Source organism: Sebastes fasciatus, chromosome 3 (assembly GCF_043250625.1).
Source record: "Sebastes fasciatus isolate fSebFas1 chromosome 3, fSebFas1.pri, whole genome shotgun sequence".
Lineage (NCBI taxonomy): Eukaryota > Metazoa > Chordata > Actinopteri > Perciformes > Sebastidae > Sebastes > Sebastes fasciatus.
This window is the reverse complement of record NC_133797.1, coordinates 4356289-4374625: the sequence shown is the minus strand read 5'-3', so window position 1 is coordinate 4374625 and position 18337 is coordinate 4356289. Positions and strand designations below refer to the sequence as shown.

The 18337-nt window shown below is 41.8% G+C and overlaps 1 protein-coding gene and 1 long non-coding RNA gene across 2 annotated transcripts in view; one reads left to right on the top strand and one right to left on the bottom strand.

Annotated features, from left to right (window-relative positions):
• sorcs3a (sortilin related VPS10 domain containing receptor 3a) overlaps window positions 1–18337 on the bottom strand; it is a 290914-nt gene that overhangs the window by 175184 nt on the left and 97393 nt on the right. The window lies entirely within an intron of this gene.
• LOC141765256 (uncharacterized) lies at window positions 8891–9661 on the top strand. The gene is made up of 2 exons (XR_012593424.1): window positions 8891–9099; window positions 9204–9661. It is a non-coding gene; the product is annotated as an uncharacterized LOC141765256 (long non-coding RNA).

Sequence of the window (18337 nt, the reverse complement as noted above, 5' to 3'; positions counted from 1 at the left end):
CATTGAACAACCAGGACACCAGCTGAAAAAGAGAGAACCTTCAAATGCTTCTTAAGGAAATCTCATAAATATGTCTCAAAAAACATATTTTCAGCCAACCTTAAAAGTCTTCTTTAGAGAATATTTAATGCGTTAAGCCACAGACGTGAATGAAAAAAGGCTTGGGGGATTTCAAGGAACACCAGGCAGATACTCACGCTGTTTATTTACATGCTCGCTCACATCTGTTCATAGCTTTTGTTCTGCAGACAGTGGGTGTAATGGACGGACAAAACTGCAGCACACTTTTTTAAAAAAAAAAAAAAAAAAAATAAGTTTGACATGTTGTCTATTTCAAGTGCACTCTCCCCTTCTGAATCCCCAGTTGACTTTATTATTTTATCACTGCAATTATCGAATCAAAATGTCACATTGCACTTACATTAGCCTTGTTGCCTCAGCAATTAACCAACTGTGGCGAAAACATATTAGCATAACTCGATGTCCCCCTGTCCTCAAATACAGAGTCAAAGTGCCAAACAGAGTTTTGAATATTGCTTCAGCTCCTAGAGTGTTAAGTAGAGTGCTAATGCCTTATTCTGAGAGCAATGTTCGACTCCACTCTTTGCAGAGCAGTAGTTTAATCGTGATCGTGACCTGAAGAGCGGTCGCCTGTCAGGTAGCGGAACAAGGCAGCAAAGGAAGGCTATTAAAGTGGATTCCTATGAATAGCAGTGGATGAATTGGTTTAATTCCAACGTATTCTCACTCCTAACTCGTCAACTACTGCAGCGCCTCTCGGCATCGGAGGCCTAAGCATGGGGTACCCCTCTTGCATTACTTCTGGACGGACCGGGGAAGGCGTGTCAATACACATTACATGCGCAGTATCCTTTCAGAATAAACTTCCAAAGTTAGGAAGCTAGGTTTAGGCAACACAAACAGTTAAGGGTTAGGAAACGGTCGCGGTTGACGTTAACTTCACTGCCTAGCGACTCCCGTGATGTTGCTGACGAGTCACGTGACTAGAGACTGACGTGAAAAATTAAGTAAATGTTACTTTTAGTTTCACACGGAACACAAACAGCGGTCTCCTGGTTGAAAGTCTTGTGTCTGTTTGACCCATCCATCTCCCTCTCCCCCCCCCTCCTGTCCGCCCTGAATGGACTCTCACGCTACTAATACTATGTCACTTGCTCTGACCGTCGAATAACGCAGAAGGTGGGTTTACAATGGAGTTAGTTGAAAGCCTGGTTTTGTCAGATACTGTTGCTAAAGAGTGTCGCTGTGCGTCAGTTTCCGATGTCGATGGGCACTTACCAGATGGCGGTATTTGACGAGTTGGGAGTGAAACGGGTCGTTAATTCCAGCCCGTTCTCACTCCCAAGTCGTCAAATACAGCTGCATGGTCAGTGTCACTACACGTCAAACAATGCCGCACTATTTGCCCGCAGTTATGGCGGTAGTAAAAGAAGAAAGTCAGGTGACGTAGTATAAAGAGCAATAAAGTTTGCGTATAGGGAGGAGTTCGTGGTAGATAGACGGGTCAAACAATACCAGCACAGTTGCACTAAATGGCATATGAAGGACACGATAAGTCGCAAGTCATTCCACGGGCAATAAGAACGCAGCTCTTGCTTTTGGCGTGTCATTTGTACGCTATGTAGTCTGTATTGACTGCAATCTGCATACATATGCTACGCTCAGAGCTAGTGACGTAGAATAAAAAGTGAGAAAGATAGCTTATGAAGAAACCAATTATTAACCTTTGAAAATTATGTTTACAGATGCTTTACAAAGTAGTTATTAACAATTTAACAAGGTATTATAATCATCAGTTGAAATTTATAAGATTATTTTCATTCACATATCTTTAGGTTAGAGATCAATGGACCCCTTTGAAAATGGCCATGCCGGTCTTTACTTGGATCTTTATTTAGCTTTTTTGGAGCATTATTTAGCCTTCTTCAGGACAAGCTAGTATGGCATGATTGGTACCAATGGATTCCTTAGGTTGTTTAGTTTCATATGATACCAGTTTCTTCACTCTAGCTTCAAAACTGAGCCCACTACAACCTAAAAATCGCAGTTGTGTTAATTCATTAAAGAACCTAGAAGTGCTAAAAGTGCACTAGGAGAGCGCAGACCTCCGCCAAAGCAGGTTTCATGTACGTCGCCGCGTACGTGTTTGTTTATGTTGAGATCAGCTGTACGTCGCGGAGCAGCATGTCGCGGAGCAGCATAGCAGAGAATCGTAAAATCACTTCAGTGGAAGTGATTTTACGATGTTTGATGAGGAAAGCTGGCAGAAGGAGAGAGGCTGGGTGACGAGTCATAAAAGCGTCATCAGTTACACTGCGCATGTCCTAAAGCCTGTGGTCCAAAAGGTTTCATTCAAATCCATTGTTGACTTTTGGAGTAATCCTGCTAACGGACAAACCAACAAACCAACAAACAGCACCGGTGAAAAAATAACAACCTTCGGCCTTGGCGTAGGTAAAAAGATGCATTTCCTGTTGTTGTATTTTAGTAAAATCTTTATTGGAGTAAAGTTCTCGCTGAGGAAACGTCACCATCACTCTCGAGATTATTTTTTCCCCATTTCTCAGAGGCGTAACACAACCGTATCAGAGACATTCAGGTAAAAGTTTATACTTTTCAAAGCAAAAGTTGCAGTGCAGCATACAGAACGATACACAGAGAAACAAAAGGGACAAGAAACGGTAGCATAAGCTTGATCAAATAAACACATGTCCCCTGGGCAGCATTTATATAATTGTGTTCATTGACCCTGCTTCATAATACATGTTACTCCATTCAAAGGCTCCGGTGGCATCAAAGTAACCGATCAATCCAAAAGCAAAAGATTTTAACTTGAATCCAAACTTCTCAAATACAGCTCCTCACACACTTTGTATTTTAGCTCAAACAATCTCAAAGACTTTGTGCGCTCCGTTCTGAACAAAAGAGCTCTCTCGGTGCCTTTGATTGCGAAAATGTCACGGTACTCCAGTATTGACAGTGTCACACGCAACCGAAAACAAGCTTTTAGTAGTCTGCAAACAAACGTCAGGAGAGTCGACACCGAAATGGCAGCTGGAACTGATCATTATCTAGAAGTGATTAAGCCTTTTCAGTAGCATGTCAACAGCTGAGCAATTACGTTGTCAATTGGCAAGAGCTGTTTATGAGACACAATGTCAACTGGTGTGACAGAGCCACCATCAAGGCGAAGCCCAAAAAACACGGAATCCTTTCAGTTTGGCACGATCACCGGGGGGAAAATGAAGCCAGTGACTTTATGGTAAATGGATAAATACACAGTGAGACATTTTTTGAATAACTGTGTGGATCATAAATTGAGACAAATAGAGAAGTGAAATAAAGACGAGCAACAATAGAGAGTATTTGACATACAGCGCCCCTGAATAGGATAAGCGTTTACAGATAATGGCATCCATCCATTATCTGTAAACATGATGGTTGTCATCTGTTGTCATTGTTTTCCATCTAGCAACAAAGAGGGCTGGGCTGCGGACAAAAAGTCAAAAAAAAAATTACGTCCCGACGTCTTTTCCTAACCACTTTTCCTTGACCTCGATGGAAAACATGAGGTCAAGGAAAAGACAACCGTGGTGTTAAGTAGGGGTGTGACGATACGTTTTTACGATACGATTACCATGGTTCCATGGTTTAAATAATTTGCTTGTAGTAATCAAGTAGTCCACCTACAGTGTTCATTTGGGCACTTTTCATACATGAAAACATCTGGAAAAACATTTTAAAACTATGTTAGACTAACGTTAGTTGAATCGTTTTTTACTTTACTCCCGGGATAATTTGCCTCGTGGACCGTCTGCTCTCCGGCTGGATACGTGAGGCTGATGCTGCGTGCACATAGATATCATGACGGGGAAAGGAAAGTCATTATCTCTGAATTAAAAAACGACAGCGCACAGGGAAAGCGCCGGTAGGTGAAGCCGCCCTCGTCAAGTGGATTGATAGCGCCTAAAACTCTGCCGGGTGAGAGAGCGAGGAGTCCAGTGTGCGCCGTTCGTCCGCATGCACGCCACGGATGCGCGCTCGCGCTGCAGACGGCAGAGCTGGTAAGCTGGCGCGTGTCTGGAGAGTGAACCGGAGTAACGTTTAACATTTATTTACTAATAAAAGTGATAAAAAACACTTTCATATAACGTCTGTTGTCCTCAAATACAAATCCTTAGTATCAAATCAAATTATATAGAGTACCTATCGATGTAGTTGGATCGTAGGAATATCAATCGATACAACGATGTAGTAGATGAATCGTTAAACCCATTGTGTTAAGAGAATCTGACTGCTCTTTCACTAGGCTCCGTAATTAAGATGCGACGGCGGCAGATGTTAGTGACGTGTTAGTCTGCCGTGGTGAAACTACAATGTTCTGAAGATGGATTACAAAAGGCGCTGCTTCCCCCCCGTGCGTTATAGGTCTAAATAGGTCTTATAGGCAAATAGCTCCTTCCGTGACAGGCTCCTTCACGTGCAGTGTGTGAAAGAGAGATACCACAGGTCCTTCTGCTGCTGGAAACTTTACATCAACATATAATAAAGGATGATCAGACCTAATATGGACAACCGGTGAAAAATTATTTCACCACCAAGAATGGAATTGAAATAAAAAAAAGGAATATATGATAAATATTGAGTTCACTGTTTGAGTTATAGAGAAGGGAAAGGACCATAAAAGTGTGGGCTGTGCTTCTTCCTACTTATTTTCGGACATGTAATATTTATTATGTTGATTATTTGTTTATTTGAAATATGTTTACTGTTCATTATATTTGTTATTCTTGTTTTGTTTCTTACTTAGGTATGTGTTAGGTGTTAAAATAAATAATTAAACATAAAGTGAAATTAAATGATTGTCAATGCCCACTCATATTTATCAAAATGAATTAGTATATGACTGTATGAAAATAATATTTAAGATCAGCATATTGTTTGTTTTCATGAACGGTAGAATGGTGCGGCGCTTTTAAATGTTGTGTGCCGCAAGGAATTCTAGGATGTTATTATGTCCTTTCCTTTGGTAAAGGATGGTCCAGTGTAACCTCTGCTAAGGGAGATAAGCAAAAAAGCATTGAAGCACCTTTCCTCAGCATTTAGAGATTTCAAACAGCTCTCATCACGGCTGCTACTGAGACACTTCCGGGTCATTTCACTCCGTTAGGAACCTTCCTAAGAGAAAAAGGCTTTTCGACCGCAGCCCTGCGGCTCTAAGGACCATAGTCTGTCTTTCTGTTCACCATTTTGTTCAAAGGGGTTGGTCCAACTGGGCTGTAGCCTACAGCGAATGAAACACTCAGTAATAGAACAACATAATAGCAGATGATTATTAGTCTTGAAAGGTTAAAGCTACACTAATCAATAATATCTTATACAATGGATCAAATAAGGCGTTGCTTGCAGTAAAAACAAAACACTCTTCAAATTATCACCAAACTTTGTTATTCCCCTCAGCTCTTCTCTCTAGCCTCTTTTCAGTCATTTTTGTTTTTCTGGCCCATAAACTCCAAACTAATTAACTATTCCAGCTGCAGCAGACAACTGTTTTCAGTGAAAAAAAAGCATTTATAAAGCTCCAAACAGCTGCATGAAATGGCACAAAACAGACAAAGTTAGCAACTAGCTGGTTAAGATAGTCCGCCATAAAGCAAGCTAAAGAGACAGATATATTTGTCAAGAGTTTGATGGCGACATAAACGGAGCTAAAAAGGAGAGAGACGTTCCCCAAGTGAACATAAACGGAATGATGATGTTGCCGTGTGTTCTTTTTAGATGAGTAAATAGCTAATAATTTACATGTTTACATAAGATCTTTATGCAACCAGTTCTCATTCCTCACAACTCGTCACATACGGACGCTTGGTCAGAACTAGGGATGCACCGATACCGATACCAGTATTGGGTCCGACACTGTGCTCATGTACTCGTACTCGCAAAACGGCTCCGGTTTAATGGCACCGATACAACTTTACAGCAGCGCAACGTTAACCTCTCGTCACCATCTTTTGGGTCCTCACGCTCCACCTCACCAACGGTGTGGGCGAGACGGGCCGGTGGTGCGCCCGACCCCGCTGGGCCGAGATCCCACCTCAGCCGGCACGCGCCTGCCCTCACTTTCATTGCGCCACAGAGTTTTGCTTGCACCCTCTGACTCGCACATGCATTACACTCCTCCAGTCATCAATCAGAAATGAATGAATGAATGAATTAAAATAAATTGTAAAAGTGGATAAGGGTTTAGAACATTATAATAAAGGTGTAGTATGGTCATCCCCATGCTCTATTATGTCTCATAAGTTGTTGCAGCAATTTGGGGGTTGTCACCATCTGTTACACAGATTTGGTGCTAAATTTAACCATTTTTTTCCAATCGAGAATTTATAAAAATGATCAATAATTCCTCCAAAATACCACATTAAGACATCAAGACCTTGAGGAACACCACAGAAAAAAGTCATGCTGTGATTTGGGATCAAAAACTTTTGACATTTGGACATTTCTGCAAGAATGCATTTTTCGGCGCTTGGATGGCGAGCACTGCTGTTCTGGAAACTGCTCAGAAACCCCCCTATTGTCAATCTAGCTAGGGAAGCCATCAATCCTCTGAATGCTCTAGGTTTTTAGTTTGTGGCTGTAAAGTTTCATGAGGCTGTGATTAACCTAGAGGTCACCACAGGTCATTGTATACAGTGAGGTCAAGTTTTAGAATAGGCGAAAATAACACATTTAATCTTTATGCATGTGATTATCATAAAGTGGGCTTGTCTGTAAAGGGGAGACTCGTGGGTACCCATAGAACCCATTTTCATTCACATATCTTCAGGTCAGAGGTCAAGGGAACCCTTTTGAAAATGGCCATGTCAGTTTTTCCTGATTTGGAGTCATTTGTTTGGATCGTTATTTGACCTCGACAAGCTAGTATAACATGGTTGGTACCGATGGATTCCTCCGGTTTTCTTGTTTCATATTATGCCAGTATCTTCACTCCAGCTTTAAAACCGAGTGTTAACGCATCATCATGTTAACTTTGACAGCCCTAGCAGTAACCAGAGGAAACTAGCATTGTTTAGGACAACAAAGGATTGCCATTGGATGCCATTGGCTCACAGCCCAGTGGCCAGGGGAAAAAAGAAGGAAATAAAGTCCACTAACGTTGTTGCATTATTGTTTTAACACAAACCGTGATCTTTTTTTTCTAACCTTAACAAAGTAGTTGTGTTGCCTAAACCTAACCCATCGTTTCACAACGTTAACCACGTGGCGTTGTGCGTTTCTGCAAGCGCAATACGAGGCTGATATGAAATGTATTCATGAAACATATTTTTGATTCAAAAACGTCGCCATTCAGTGTATCCCCTGAGTTGCAGAAATGTACAATGCCAACATTTCTTTTTCTGGCAGGTTGATTTTACTATCCATTAGTATTATAACTAGTGTCCTTCAACAGTGAGAATCCTCATGTATTCAACTGGCCTTGAATGGATACGACTGCTTCTTAACTACCGTGGCTGACAGCAAAGTAAGACAAAAAAGCCAAGGTTATGGTTAAAGCTCCATTCTGAATGTTGCAATTAACTTATCGGTATTATGCACAAATTAAATACATGTACCACTTCTGAGATGAAGGCCATCGGAGGACGAAAGGGAAGTGAATTTAGATGTAAAAAGCGTGTGTAAAATGGTATGCTGTAGCTGCCGGCGTGCTGTAGCCCCCATCAAGGCCACACCAGGGAGAAGACTGCAGTACTGTGCTCCTTCTGGACATCACTCACTCCGCTTCCTCGCAGCTTCCTCCTTTTTTCTCTTTCTGTCACTCTGCCTCTTCACACTCCCTCTCACGCTCTCTCTGTCTGCATCTCTCTGTATCTGAATCACTTCCTCCTCCCCTCTTTTATTTCCCCTCCTTCCTCGTATGCCTCCCCGGAGTGAAGTCCTCTCTCATTTATTGCATCCTTCATGTGTCCGTCTTTCCCCTTCGTTCCCTTTTTTTCCCCTCGCCGGCCACATCTCACCCCGCCGTTACCTCACCAACTCTGAGTATTCCTCCCCAACTAAAGCCACTTTATCTCTGTTTATCTCGTCTTTTCCTCTCTTCCCCCTCGTTGCTGGTCTCTCCTTGGTTTTTCTGTCTTTTTGTCTTATCTTTATTCTCTCAGTTGTTTCTCATATTCCCCCTTCCTAATGTGCCTCACCCTCTCTGCTCCTCACCTTCACTCTGTCCTCTTTTTTTCTCTTTAGTTATCTCGTCCTAATGCTCCTCTCTGTCTCCCCTCTCTTCTTTGACTTTATTTGTCTGCCTTGTTTTGTTTCCTTCTCTCTCTTCCACCACCTCTGTCTGTTTTGGCCTATTAAAGTAGACAGGCATTGACTATGAGTTGTATAGCGACTGACAGAATCTCTAATTAAAATATATTTATTTTAATATGTAGTGGAAGTTGAACTACAATGAGGAATAAAGCAAGAGTGCTACTTAAAGAGACCCTTCACCTTTATTTCATAAGGGGGGTAATAATAAAATATCGTATTGAGGCTCTAGAGTAAATGATGATGATGATGATGATGATGATGATGATGATGATGATGATATGAGAAGTACAGGATCCGGGGATTTTGAAACATGACCCATATTAGAGACTTAAAGGTCACATATTATGCTCATTTCCAGGTTCATAGATGTATTTTAATGTTGCACTAGAACATGTTTACATGCTGCAATGTTCAAAAAACCCTTTATTCTTCTCATACTGCAGCCTGAGTCTGCCTGCCTCAGAGACTAATTCAGCCTCTGTCTGAAAACCACTGATTCACAGCCTGTCTCCTCCCACTCTGATTGACAGAAAACGCTGACCAATCAGAGCAAACTTCCTCAACAACAACAGCGTCACCCTCCCCCTCCCTCCCGGAGAAGCTCTGGAGAGAGAGGAGCTAGAATAGAGCTTATAAACCACTTTAAAGTTTATAAACCAGAAACTTCACCCAGCGCACGTTACCGGAGGAATCTGATCAGAAATCGGCGACACATGATGAACATCTGCGGTCCAGATTCCAGGTTTTCCTGACGGTTTCTCTCAGGTAAATAATACTATTTATAGCTCTGTTAGTTAACTCAGTGTTTACCTCATGCATCAACTCTGTAAACCGTAAACATACACTCTGTTTTACGTCTGTCTTTACAGATCCATCTGTGAGAAATGACCGACAGAATCATCCCAGAGGAGAGCAGACAGCTGAGAGCAGATGGCTCTGTTTACATGGAGATACAAAGCTAACCCGTTAGCATGTAGCTACATGCTAACGGGTTAGCTACATGCTACCGCTATGACACGGTGTGTAAACACAGCGACCATCAGGGTGGAAAATAGAAGATGTGAAACAGTAGTCAGTTCATTATTTCTGCTAAAAGATAAATGTATGGAAGATCAGAGTAATGGTATATTATTTACAGTAGTAGCTGTCTCTGTGTTACCATGACTACAGACCACCGGAGCTTAGCTTACTGTAGTTTACCAGAGCTGAAGACTTTCTCCTGTACCATGTTAACATAACTAACTAACAGGTGAGATGATTACAAATGCTGTGAATAATTAATATTGTCATCTGTCAACTCAAATAAAGTTTGACTGTGAAACAGAAATGTGTTGTGTTGCTTACAAGTCACTATTTACTACCTGTAATCTGCTACATGCATGACATCAAATATATATAATATATAAATATCATCTGTTTAAACAGTGTAATTACATAAAGCCTTTGTGAAAGAACATGTTATATTTAGATGATGGGAGTACATGAAGCCTGTTCTGCTGGTTCTTGCAGACTTTGCTCAAGTTAGGTTGAGGAGGAGAGACAGTGACGCGCTGTGGGGCGGGGTCAGCTACTGAAGGTTCTCTCTGGTTCGACCAGGAAACCCTTACATGGCTTGCATTTCTGCCTAATGACGTCAGAAGACTAGGAAAAAAGCGAATTTTTTTTCTGCACCCATTTCCGGACAAACGGAGGAGGAGAAAAAGAGAGAGGATGGTCTTTTATGATACTATGGTGGCCTGTAGACACACTGGGGACAGATATTGATGTTTAAAAGACATGGAAAAGTGCATTTTGCATAATAGGTGACCTTTAAAGTCAGGAGGTCACAGACTCTTCTGCACCAATTGTGCACATTGAATGTTCACTAGAGCCTCCTGGTTTCCACATCACACTTGGGAAAGTTGCATATTGGACCACGGTTGGCTTCCAAACTAGTTGCTGTGTCAAACAATTGTGTTACATAAACGTCTTAAAGTGAGATTTAAAACTTTCAACATGGGCCCTATATTCCAATGTTTTTGTGTCTAAGAGTCTCTGTTGGGTCCTTTTCATAATGTTATCAGACAATTATAATAACAATCTGAGCCCTTTAGTGGCAAAAACAATCACTTTTAGTGGACGTACATTGACGTAGAGGGGTTGCTCCGAGTGATTACATTTCAGCTTGTTTTAGCTGCTGCCGTCTGCAGCGTTCTCTCTCAATACTGGAACAATTTCAAAAAAGTGTTGTCCCCATTAGTCACTTAGAAACATGGGGAAATAGGTTCCAGGTTGAAAGAAACTGAAGTTCCCCTTTAAGATGAGCCCAGACATATGTTCCCCCTTCAGCAAATGAATGTGAAAACAGCCTTCTGGAGTCAAACTCTGCACATATACATCATTCTGCACAGTGAAGGTCAAACATCCAAGTGAGATAACAATAAGCAGAAAACATTTTTGAGTGGGGGGGGGGGGGGGGGGGGGGGTCTTCAAAGAGAGATGAGAGATTTAATCATAGCAACATTTTTTTTATTTTCTTCTTTCAAGTAACTTGAGTTTAACTTTTTCAAGTGACAGATATCATTTTGGAGCAAAAGCTCTTCATTGGATTGCTTTATCGTCGTCTGAGCAGGTGACATGGCATTCAAAAAAGGAGCCGGAGGATCAATACGGTGCTACAAGGTGAGGTCAATTGATAAACCAATCAAGTGGCCTGCATGGCAGGAGTGAGATTGTGAGCCTATCTAGCTCGATCACCTCAGCTGGACTTCGAGACTGTGGGAGGAATAACCTTTTCCAGCGCGCTGAGATAAACCTGTCATATTACGTTGTGCATTCCCTCCCACTAAAAAAGAAGGAAAAAAAAAGTTTTAGGTGCTTCCATTTCACAGAAGCACAGTATATCCTACCTCAGCTTCAAAGACTCGAGATAGAAACGTTACCATAACAACCGCTGTCTGCAAAAGCAGCTGCAAAGTGCTCGCAGAGCTCCAGCCATTCTGGATCCACAGTTTTCTAACAGTCTAGAGAAACCCGCTGCTATCTTCTTCACAGAGGATTAATAATTTGTCAAAAAAGCAAGGATATTCTGGCACAGGTGATATGAAAATGCTGAAACGCACCTAACGTTAAAAGGAAATTGGAAAGTGATTTCTTTTACTAATGCTTTTTTGATGCACAGCCGTGAGCTGGCCAGCCTGTATAAAAAAGCACGATACTGAGCTGCTAGGTGTGACGTTTGCTGCCAGTTTTGAATGATAGCAGTAGGCTGATGGATGATTCATCTTAAAAAAGATGCAGCTACTGTCCTTCAGATTTCAATCTGTATTTTCAAGTAATTCTTGGTACTTATTTTCTTCCTCCTCGGAGTGTTTCCTGCATGAAGACAGTTCCACAGTGTAGACATCAGCCTCATTCTAACACTTAATTAGGCTTAACTCACTTAAAAAACAACAACAACAACATTGCCTGAAACAAACAAAGGAGAAAATGCTGCTCTTCTACATTAAGTCTTTGGTTTATGGGAAAATAACTTCAATGTTAGTATTAAAGGGACTGCATGGAATTTTTTACCCATTTTGTATTGCCAATGTGTGAACAGGTTGTAATCTAACCTAAAAAATTAGACCTTCCGTGACTTTCTGGGTTTCCTCTATCAGCCTGTAGACTGCTTTTAATGTGACGGACCCAGGCCGGGAATTTTGATTACTGATTTTCCTGGGGAGATCCAACGGATGTGACGTCATGCGCGCTCGTGAGTGCCTTAGCCGTAGCTAACGTTCGGTTAGAAATGGAGTCCGCTAAAGCCAAACGACCAGCCCCCACCACAACTCAGACTCAGACAACACAAACTCAACGGATGCACAAAAAAAGACAAAGTAATATCTAGTGAAACCTGTCTTGCAGAACAGGAATGAGACCGACGTCGGGTGAAAACTAGTGTTGTGGGAGAATTAGTATATCGTTATCGACTCCAGCCCAGGAGATCAAAACTACGGCGTCTCCCCTGTTCCTTCTGACCATGGTCGGGAGGCCGAAGCAGTGTAGCAGTAGAATCGGCCAGGAATTTGATTCATAGAGGGGACTTTGTTTGGTAAGCTAACATTACTGCCAAGCATGTGAAATATATTGTGATTATGGCTGTCAATTGATTAAGATAGTTTTTCCTGATTAATCGCAAATTAATCACATTTTTATGTGTTAAAATGAACCATAAAGGGAGATTTGTCAATAATACTCTTATCAACATGGGAGTGGGCAAATATGCTGCTTTATGCAAATGCATGCATATATTTATTATTGGAAATCAATTAACAACATAAAACAATGACAGATATTGTCCAGAAACCCTCACAGGTACTGCATTTAGCATAAACAATATGCTCAAATCATAACATGGCAAACTGCAGCCCAACAGGCAACAACAGCTGTCAGTGTGTCAGTGTGCTGACTTGACTATAACTTGCCCCAAACTGCATGTGATTATCATAAAGTGGGCATGTCTGTAAAGGGGAGACTCGTGGGTACCCATAGAACCCATTTACATTCACATATCTGGAGGTCAGAGGTCAAGGGACCCCTTTGAAAAGGGCCATGACAGTTTTTAAAATGTAAGATTTAGTGTTAGTTTGGAGCGTTATTTAACCTCCTTCACGACAAGCTAGTGTGACATGGTTGGTACCAAAGGATTCCTTAGGTTTTTCTAGTTTCATAAGATACCAGCATCTTCTTCTTTAAAACTGAGCCCACTACAACCTCCGAAAGATCAATTGCCTTAATGCGTTAAAAAAATGAGTGGCTTAAAAACGTTTTTACGTTAACGCGTTATTATTTCGTTAAAGCTGAAGTAGGCGCGATTGGAGTGTATGATTTTAAAAAATATTTTTATAAAACAGTCACTATATTGTGACAGTAGTACATGAAAACAGGTAAAGTTAAAAAAATAATGTTTCTCTGTGTCCTCCGGTGCTCCTAACGGCATCCGCAATTTCCGATTTCACAGACCGGAGAAAAACAAGCAGTAAGAGCTGATCTGAGGTCTGCTGTCAATGACAGCCGGCTGTCAATCACTCGCGAACTCCGACCAAACAGTCAAACTAGGCAGCACTGATCAAATATGAATCAATATTCTGTTAAGTTAATGCCTATTTCTCTCTTCAAATGTTTTCAGAATCATCTTGTAGTGTACTGTTTAGCTGTAAGATGAGAAAGTTTGTGAGCCGGCAGCCATGTTGAGATCAAGTTGAAATGGCTTGAAGGAACGCCAAGTACCGGTCACATGACCGGAGCACAGCCAATAGGAACGCTGTCTCTCTGAAATGACCTGTGATTGGTCAGTAGATTTTTTAAAGCCTGAAAACAGAGCCATGAGGAGGAGCAGAAGTCTAGTTTTCTCTCAGAACACTTGAATTATAATATGCTGAAAGGTTATTATGGAATTTTTGCCCAATGATGCCAAAAATATACTGACTACTGCCACTTTAACTTTGACAACCCTAATAGTGATTTTGTGGTTTTAACTGGCTAATGTTGCTCCCGGTAATCAGCATGATGTCTGTCAATCAGTTTCGTGTGTGTCGGTAGTACAAACACAAGCGCGAGCATAACAGGACGCTGACTGACTTAATGACCACATGCAGACGTCACTGTTAACAGCAATTTCTGATTCTCACAGAGAGTCCCTTTAATAGTCTGGCTATTTTAGGCATTTCCAGAGGAAGCAGGACACCAGCTACGAACATCTCCTATTTTTTCCAATTTTTTCTTTTTCTTTCCCATGGTGCATCTGTCTCTCAGGCCAGCTCTTGAGGAAGTCAAGCGAAGCAAACACTATCTGGCTGGCCGTGGAGCCTGCACTGGGGGGTTAGAGCTTATCACAGTGCGAGCAAGGGTGCAATAAAAACAAAGAGTGGGTAGACAACCCTGACTTTATACCGCATCATACTGTATGACACAGAGACGGACAAAAAAAGTGGAAGGAGTGGAATTTCATTGACTAGCCAGACATCACAGTAAAACAACAAAGACGACATCCCACAAGATCTAACACTGATTATAAAAAACAAACTATAATAATAATATCTTTTGATGAAAACAAAAGAGTAGTGGTCCAGTTTTCTTTGTTCTGATGCGTCTCATTTTTTCACATCTTATCATGAATACATGGAGGGTTAATTCAGTGGGAGCCCACAGTGACAATCTGGAGAGATGTTCAAAGAATTTCCATTTCTCTGAGGGTTTATGTGAAAGTAGCCTTGCATGTTCACTAATTAGGAAACAGTAGCTTCTGTGTATGGGAAGCAACTCATACCTGATGTTGAAAAATGGACTGAATGGCTCACTAATATACAACGTTATGTCCAATATCGCCTTTAAACATGTCCAGTATTGTTGGATGCAAGCTACAACAACTGCATGTTCTCCTACAGGAAAAGGTGTAATGATTCAAGAAGCTACTTAAAGGAAACGCTCACAACAAATCACAAAGCCCCTCCTAATCTGAGAGGAAAGTTACTGTTTGTAACTTCTTACACGTATAAATCATTGCAGGTCGGTGTCCCATGCGCGCTCGCGTGTGGCTACACTGTTCAGACTCAGACTCCAACACAAACTACACGGAAGCACCAAAACCGCAAAGTTCTATCTAGTGAAGCCCGTCTGTTAAACAGTGTTAACTCTTCCTGATCCGGCCTCCCGACCGCGGTCAGAAGACACAGGGGAGACCGTAGCTTTGGTCTCCAGGGCCGGAGTCTCTGCTCCTCTGCCTGCCTCCACTCACACACTGCGCTTGTTCTCACTCTTTCGCTCCACCTCTCACGTGCATGCGCGCACACTCCACACTGCAGAAGAGTTAGTTTAGCTCTGAGAATATCTAGTGAATGTACAGTGGACGTTGGTGCAGAAATAAATGCTGCAGCTCCTCCAGACCAATAGAGGTTTCCCGTGTCTTGTTTCCTGCTGCTGAGTAAATAGACAAGGCTCCGGAGCGAGTAACGTTATCGTCTCCGACCAAAACTCTGGTGTCTCCCCTGTTCCTTCTGACCGCGGTCGGCAGGCTGAAGCAGGAAAACACAGTATCAGCATTGATTCATGGAGAGACCTCCGTCTGGTCAGCTAACATTACTGCCAAGCAGCTGAAATATAGAGTGATATTGTGGTTTTAGCTGACGTGTGTCGCCTCACTGTTTTGAGTGATGCTCGTTCATGTCTATGTAGAGCGAGCGCGAGCAACAGGACGCTGAGTTTTGTTGACTTATCGGCCACAGGTGTCGCTGCAATTTCTGATTCTTACATAGAGTCCCTTTAAAAAGAAATTGAGCACCCACAACACGTACAGTATATAGCTGTTTGTGTGTGTGGAGGCTGCTGGAGAGCCAGTGGGCCTGTGTGAATACAGTATACTGTGTATGAGTGTTATAGCCATGGCCGCACTCCCAGAAGATACCTCCTTGTGTTTCACCTTCCCTGTGTCCCCAGTGTATCTGTCTCTCTCATTCTTTTTGTTTTGTCTGTGGGCTTTTCTCAAACCGGACCCTCCCCACTCACACACTCACAGCTGAATGAAGCGCCATTCTTCAAGGTGGAGGGTATAAACACAGGGGCAAGCTTTGGGACAAACTTCCCTCTCTCCGACGGAAACTGGAATTGTCGTAACGTTTCGTATCAAGCGGCAACTGTTATACACGGCACTAATAATAAGCTACTTAACAGTGTGGGCTACGGAGCCCCTAGGAGAACATTTTGTAATAAGTCGTGGCCTCAAGTTTGTAACTCTTTACGAGAACGAGTTACTTCATAGTGCACTTCTTCCAATCATTCCTGACAGTCCACGCATTGCTGATGTACGGAGCCCCCCTAGATGATGTACTTAAGTGAAGTTGGAAAGATATTTACTTATTCAAACTTCCTGGATCAATAACTCATAAGCGAAACATTGTTAAAACACAAACGAGTGCTTTTTCTAATTGTAGTAAGGTAGACAACGAGCTACAACCTCATTTTATTCAAAACGATCCTGAATCAATATTCTGTTACTGTAATGCCTATTTCTCTCCTCAAATATTTTCAGAATCATCTTGTAGTGTACTGTTTAGCTGTAAAATGAGAAAGTTTGTGAGCCATGTTGGGATCAGTTGAGGAAATACCAAGCACCGCCCACCAGCTGGAGCACACTTTCTCATTTCACAGCTAAACAGTACACTAAGAGATGATTCTGAAAACGTTTTATGTGAGAAATAGGCATTACAGTAACAGAATATTGATTCATATTTGAATGAATCTAGTTTGGCCATTTAATCAGAGTTTGCGAGTGATTGACAGCTGCCTCTGTTGAATGACCAGCCAATAGGCTCTCTCTCTGAAATGACCTGTGATTGGTCAAAGTCTCCTGTCACAGGCTAGATTTTCTAAAGCCTGAAAACAGAGCCATGAGGAGGAGCAGAAGTCTAGTTTTCTCTCAGAACACTTGAATTACAATATACTGAAAGGTTATTATGGAATTTTTGCCCAATGATGATAAAAATATTCTGTCTACTGCAGGTTTGATATAGCGGACCCTCTGCACGAACGCGTGGAAGTAGATAGGTTAGAGGGTATAGGGGTAGTTTGAGAAAGGCCATGTGTGTTGCCGTGGGCGTGGTCTCTCTTCCTCGTTCTTCTGGCTCCCAGCTCTTCTTATCATGCACACCTGTCTGCAGTCGGCCCATCACCTCTCCCGGTCTGCTCATCAGCTTGCAGTATATACCCCGACTCTTCGACCACTCCTCACCAGATTGTTCTTTCAACCACAGTGTTATGCTTCCAGGGCCAACTTAGTGATCGCACTCAAGTGATTAATTATCTTTGTGTAACTAACCTGTCTCTTTTGTGTCCCGGGATCATCACTCGCCTTCCTGTCTCCCAGCTGCTTGTCTTCCTGCAACCTCCTAGCCTCCAGGCTAACCCCCCGTGCTTCCCCCTCATTCAGCGCTCACAACAGCCCTGTTCTTCATTATCTCCGTTCTTCCCATTCCCTGCCATCAGCCACTCATCCAGATCCTCCTCTACAATAAAAAGACTCTTTTCCTACCAACCTGACTGTGTCCTGTGTTTGGGTCCCTCCTGTGTTCATAACAATGAACTGTCTTTTTATAACCTCATTATCTTCATGCTCGTGCATACTGAGCAGATTTGATTGTGTCGTGATAATTCAGTACATACGCAGACCTCATTGTACAGGTCTATAGTCACAGGTGTGATCAAATGAGGGTGAAAACCATGTGCAAAGCAGGCAAGACACTGCAACAAAATCATATTATTTGTATCATTATTTTGCCTGTTTGCTTGACAGGAAGAGTTTAGAGAGACAAAGGAAACACGGGGAGAGACAGAGGGAGGGGTATGACTTGCAAATATCCTCAGCCGGTAATCAAACCATGGACAATGAGTGCATGTGGTATGTGCTAAAACTATTAGGCTACCAGGGTTCCCCCCCCCCAAAAAAAAACCCATTTTGGGACCTTTGAAAGAGAAATTACAAAAAGAAAATTGATCAAAAATCGAAGCAGAAGAGGCCAAGATTCCATCACTTTTAGTTCCGGGTATGGGGTGAAGCTCCTCAAACACTGCATCCTGGGATTATGGGTGCTTTATCCTGTTTTATTAACTGTAGTTTTATTTGCTGGATCTTTTGCTGAATTGCAGCGTGGTATTGAAATAATTTGCCGAGTTGACGTCACATTATGTGAAAACATCGTGGATGAAAGTCAATTTTGGGTTGATGGTAAGAAACTTTTTTTTATTAAAATTAAAATTAAAATTGCATATCAATTTTTTTGTAATTTGTAATATGGTGTCAGGTTGTAACTGTTAGTTGCTGCCTACATACAGTGACCTAGATGAGTTAGAAAAGTTATTTATTAGCATTATACCTGCTAACAAGTCAGGTAAAGCAATATTACTGTGCAGATTTGTTTTAATTTAGTTTTTCCTTTAAAACACTGAATCATTATTAGTATTATTATAAGTTTTTAGTGTCATTTGTATG